This window comes from Pezoporus wallicus, unplaced genomic scaffold (genome assembly GCF_028554395.1).
Source record: "Pezoporus wallicus isolate ANWC-B61680 ecotype Strahan unplaced genomic scaffold, APGP_CSIRO_Pwel_v1 scaffold_7402, whole genome shotgun sequence".
Taxonomy (NCBI): Eukaryota; Metazoa; Chordata; class Aves; order Psittaciformes; family Psittacidae; genus Pezoporus; species Pezoporus wallicus.
In genome coordinates, this window is record NW_026641037.1 from 4,103,051 (window position 1) to 4,109,050 (window position 6,000).

Genomic DNA, 6,000 nt, shown 5'->3' on the forward strand with positions numbered 1-6,000 from the left:
CAAGAACAGCACTGCCATGCATTGCAGGGGGCAGCAATCACCTAGCCCTGCCAGGTCTGATAATGGTGTCTTAAAAGCAGATCTCACATTAGCATGATTGAACTCTTTATCCCTGTTTGTCCTTCAGTCTTATTTTCCATTTACACCTCTTTTAACTACCTTTCTTCCGAAAGGCATTGAACGTGTTGACACGGGTAAGAGTAATTTAAGTATCCATCACACTGTGGGATGGGTTTTCATGGGATTATGGCTTCCTCCCTCCCTACACCTCACGAACACACAAGATTTGGGATCCCTGGCTGCTGCATGACCGTGGGAAGGCAGTGGGAGGAAGGCTCCAGATGGGACCCGCCTTTGCTGGCCTGCAAGTGTGTCTCCTTCTGGGACAGCACCAGCAAACCTAGTTAGCAAGACCAGCACAGGGACTTCAGTGCCTGCTTTCCCCTGATGCAAGCAGCCTCTGATCACGGCTGTTATCCCTATGCCTGTCCAAGGTGGAATTCATGGACCTCTGCAAACTTCTGTGTGTCCCTTATTCCAGTGTCAGCAGCATCTGACTGTGGTGCTATGTTTGGTACTCAGCATCCAAAGGCAGATGTATGTGTGCTTCCCCTGGCTGCTAACCACTGGAGAAAGGCTGTCATGCACCAAGGGTGCTGGTCTGGTCCTCTGCTGTGACCACGGGATAGATCTGCTCTCCCTATTCTCCAGAGGTCGTTTGCTTTACGATCTGTGAACATCAGGAAGAAATGAAATAGCAGTGGAGAATTCCCTTCAGCAAAGCTTTGAAGGTGAAAAATGTGCTGTTGGGTTGTCAGTTCCACAGAATTGAGGGGAAAAAAAAAAAAGAGAGAGAGAGAGAAAGATGAGCAAAAGAAGGAGGAAGGAAAGAGAAACCATCTGCTTTTTACAGGAGCTCCTCACCCACTCGCTCCATTGCTGCTGCTGCTGCTCGGAAAAAAAGCCTTTTCTCCTCTCCCCTCTGTTCCTGTGCAATCACATAGTCCTCAAACTGCCCCTGGGTTAATTGAAACCAGAAGCCGCTGTCACTTCCAAGTGTTACGAGCACAGGGACCACGAGGAGCTCAGGTGTTTTGAAAAGGATGATGTCAGTGGGGTCTGTGATGAAAGGCCCGCTGACAGCCTGCAAGGCTATGCTGCGGGAACAGCTGCAGGTAGGGGCTCAGCTGCGGAGAGGCCGGACACGAGCTCGGGGACTGCCCTATCCGCTCCCCACGCTCACCCCCATACTGTTAGCTTTAGGGGGAAAATAGATTTTGTAAAGCAAAAAAAGCCCGGTGTGAAGAGAGGCTCTGGAGCCCTTCCTGGGAGGGGACAGCTGGTGGTGGTGTGTACCCGGCCTCCCTTCAAAGTGCGGCGAGTGGCTAATCTTGTCTCAATAAAACCACCATCGTGTCAGGGTAATCAGCAGCCGTCAACACTTTAATGGCACTGGCAAAGCCCCAGCAAGGTCTGGGGGTTATCCTGGCTGCATCGTATTCCCACGGGAAAGGTAGATAGCAAGCTCCCTCCTCCAGGTACACATCCGAGGGCCGTCAGGTGCTGTGGGGCACGCGCGGTGCTGCCAGCGCCTCTTATGCAGCTTCGTCTGGGTTATTAATGGGTTCTTTGCTGCCTGCAGCCATCCCTCCTGGGCATCCCTCCGGCCAGCGCTGGAGGGGGCAGGATAGAGCAGGCCGGGACGGGACAGACGCCCGGCTCGCCAGCGGGCAGTGTAAATCTCAGCTTCCCAGGCGGGGCAGCTCTGTAAACCACAGCGGTTTAGCACCGCGTTTATACGCTTTACATTTACAACAGGCAAATTGACAGATTACGCTGTGTACACAGATTGTGTAAACTGCTGTCGGGTGCTGCCCCATGCCCCTTGCTGGGTGCCAGCACCTGAGCCTTTCTGTGGGGACAGGAGGGAGACAGGGGGACCTAACAGCGATGCAGCTCAAGGCAAGCCCAGCACACTCCCTCCTACCCGTCCCCGCGGCCTCAAGGGCAGGCCTGGAGGAGAGCGGGGTGGGGGGAAACACATTGATTTAAGATGTGAGAAGGTCAAAAGTTTTCTCTAGCGGAGTTACTATCACGATGCTGAACACTTCATCCCCCTTTTTATCTGCCCCAGTATTTATTGTCCATGAGCAAATACTTATGTTTTTATAAATTCCTTTAGAGTGAATCACCCTTCTCCTGTTTAAACCAGAAAAGACCACATCAAACAGTATTACCCCATCTAAAATTAATCATTAATTTGAAGTATTTGACAATATTTTGCCAGCATTGTTTCTTCCTCCCTCCTATTAATAAAGGTTAAGCTTCGGTACCAGCACTTTTGCAGGATGCTCGTGGATGGTGGTGTCGCTGGGAGCTCACCAGCCCCAAACTTGCCTGGGGCAGCACAGGCACAGAGCTGCAGGTCTGGACCTGGCTTCCAGGCAGGTGTAAGTGGCATTGCTGCTGCCTGCTCCTGATGTGGAGTGAGCAGCTGAGCCGCCTCACTGCCTGGTGAAGCCACAGGACGCTTCACCCCGCAGCTGGGGAACTAATGCACACAGGGGCTGGTGTCAGAGCCTTTCTGCTCTCTGGGAAGCACAGAAAGGCTCGTCTGGTCTAGAGGATCATAAAAGAACATGGAGCCTTCCTCTGCCTGCTCTTGCTGCAACCCCTACAAGCACAGTTTCAAATCAGGCCAAAATGTGATCTGAGATGCATGCATGTGGCTTCTATTCACATGAGACAGAATCCAGCCTTTAAACACCACATTTTGTACTTTGGTTTTGCTTTATGTCTCAGGCGTGTGTTTTGCTAGGACACTGCATTTCATTTAAAAATTATTTTTGACAAAGCTTTATGGTTCACAAATTCCTCCATGCCAGGTCCTTCAACACACATCCCAGAGCTGCTGGCCTCTTCAGAGGGGTGGTTTTGCTTCCCACTCACAAACAAGCCATGAAATTACCTTGGTTTTTCCAATGTCTTTGTGGCAGGGCATTTTCCTGACACTTTTCTGACATTCTGCTGCAGCCTTTGGATGGTTTGCTATCTAGCTTGCTTGGATGCTTTGCTATTTAGAGAGCATGGCTGGTTGCTTAAGTCATATGGCACTGCTTCTTGCTTTCGAACAGATGGGTAAAATGTACAAACACACAATGGCACATGATGAAGGCAGAATATAGTCTGCTGTCCACAAATAACACACAGAAGGAAAGATCAGGTATGGTAAGCTGGCCATGCTGACACCATTCAGGCAGACTGAATGAGATGTGGGTCTCTAGCATTTCATGAACGCATTTAGCTATTAATCTGGGAGTTAAATAGGGCAGACGGGAGCTTTTCGCACAGTTTCCACATTGCAGCAGTCAGTGAGGTCCCCTCAAGATCCTTCTCCAGGTGCCTATAGCAGACATGCTCTGAATCCACAGGTGCCTTCAGGTCTGAGGAGAAAACAGGCATAAACTTCTGGGCATGCAGCACAAGCTGTGTTTTCTAGCTCTCTCCTTGTCCTCTCTTGCCTGTGGTATCCAGAGTGTATGTCACAGAGGACAGAGAAGTCACTGCCATATGCTGCATGCCTGGCTGTGGCTTGTGCTGCTCAGGAGTGTGATGGAGACGGTGCCAGGCAAGGAATGAGCATTATTACCTTGCCAATCTCCAGCAGGGAGATTTCACAGGCTGGCTGACCCATCATAAAGCCATTGGCAAGGGGTGCTGCTTGCCTAGGAGGAAATCACCTACCGAAGTCTCTCCAGATTTACACCAAAAGGGCCCTATTTTACTGCAGAGAGAGCAGGACAAAGGGTACCGTAACAACAGGCTGGGCTACTCACTGTGACATCCCTGAAGTGGGCATCCCTGCCCGCTCTGGTTGCTGGCATTTCTCCACCAGGTTTATCACTCTATCAGCTATGTGAATACACCTTTTTTATGGCATGAGCCTTTCAGTGGACTTTCTGAAAGACAACGATGGGCCTTTGAAGGTTTGGTTGATCCTGTTTCCTGTATGCTCCTGAGCCTTGTATACGTTTAAATTTGACTTGTTAAATTTATAAGGATACTTCAGACTTGTATTGTACTGAAATTGGCTGGGATCTCAGTATCTCCCTTATTCCCACGTACTTTTTTCTTAGAAATGCTTTGTAGTCATGTTATTGCTGTTGGGAGGTTTGGCTTTAACAGCCTCCAATAAAGATATGATCCTACGAAAGGGCACCAGTAGCCCAAGATTATTCAGTAGCAACTGAAGTGCAGGTGCCTGCTGTTTGCCTCTTACTCAAGGCAGCAGCAACCAGCCCCAGCTCTGACACCCACTGTGGCAGCGAGCAGGCAGTGTGCAGTCAGTGGGCAGGCGGTGTGCAGGCAGCAGGCAGGTAGCAGGCAGGGTTCCTCATGCCCCAGAGGATGAGACATGCCTGTGACAGGTACTAAGTCCTGCAGCCTCCAGTGCTGTGAGCAGCAGCAAGCACGTACAGCAGTGGGCTGCAAAACCCCCTTTTGCTGGGTTTATTTGCCACTGCTTCTGTTTTCATCCTTGCACAGGGCCGAAGCCTCACCAGTGCTAGGGCAGTGGCACTAACATCTCCCCTTTATCTCCAGAAGTACTCCCAGCTCTGCAGCCGTGCTGCTGTCAGCTAACACTAACTCCAAGCCCATTGCAGGCATCCTCAATTTTTGTCTCTGCACTCTCTCTTTGCATTTTGTAGTATCAAAACAATTGCACCTGCATGAACCTAGGCTTGCTACTCTGCTCTCTTTGTCACTCCTGAAGGATTCCTGCCTTCCTCTCTGCTGCCAGGCAGCCTGAACCCATTTCTGGAGTAGCTGATGAAAACACTGCCCTTCATTGCAGGGAAGGAAGGACAAGGCCCTTGAAATCTCATTTCAGAACATTTCGTCATTTGGATTACATGTGAAAATAAATGTCATTTCATACAACATTCCAGATTACTTATCAAATACTGATCTGCCTCTTAATGCCTAGACAACTAGAATCTGTGCAAATTAAACTTTGTACTTGCAAATGTATTTATTCATTATGCTTGGCAATTAACTCATGATTTAAGTAATTGAGCTGTAAATTACCCCCTTGTTTATAAAATAACAACATCCTCTGAGGGATAATATTTTCTACAACAGCAATTAGTAACACATCAATTCTTGACTTGCGTGTAAAATATCTCCACCTCCCCTTCTCTCATATTAACTTGTATGAGAAATGCAGTTCTTCTGCGTGGTCTCCAGCACACAGCTTTGGACTAGCACATGTATGGCCATGTGTAACCAAAGCAAATGGAGAATGCACAGGAAGTTTCCAAAAATCCTACCCCTTGTTAACACATGTCCAAGGGGCTCATGAAGGGGTTTGGCAGCAAATCAGCAAGAGAAAGAAGGAAAATGAGGGAGAAAACCACACCATCCTAGCACGCACCCTGCTCTGCCATTAGAATGCGTTAATTGAGGATCTCAAATCACCACCTCCCACATGAGACCTGAACACCCTGTGCATGAAAATAAACAAAACCCCAACATCCCCTTGTCTCTCTGGCACACCGCCCTGGGTCGCCTCACCTGCCACTGCAGCTTAACTCTGGTGTAATTCAGGTGGCCCACCAGGACTGCGGCAGGCAGGACGCAGGGCAGGATCTGGCAGGGATGATGCTGAGGGTGTGCTGGCACCCAGATTAGCACCAAGCCCTGACACCCAACCCACATATATTAAGACATGTGTCTTCATAAAGTTGCTAATACTAATAACACATGCTCATCCTGATATTCTTGATATAGCTGAAGGACTAATTTTAGCTCTGCTATCACCTTGAATAATGAATATTGATTTTAGGAATGTGGCAATCAAATTACATATACGTTAAAATATTACTGAGATAGGCTAATTCTCTCCATAACTCTCCCAAGCTAAAACAAAACTGAAGACGCTGGGGAGATCAGGCGCCAAGTGTACATGAATCATCATACCCTGGATTTATCAGAGTCCAT

At 48.8% G+C, this 6,000-nt stretch overlaps 1 long non-coding RNA gene across 1 annotated transcript; it reads left to right on the forward strand.

Annotated features, from left to right (window-relative positions):
- The first annotated feature begins 2,065 nt into the window (after window positions 1-2,065).
- Window positions 2,066-4,941, forward strand: LOC130605863 (uncharacterized). Its single transcript, XR_008973812.1, has 2 exons — window positions 2,066-3,986; window positions 4,775-4,941. It is a non-coding gene; the product is annotated as an uncharacterized LOC130605863 (long non-coding RNA).
- Window positions 4,942-6,000: the final 1,059 nt, after the last annotated feature.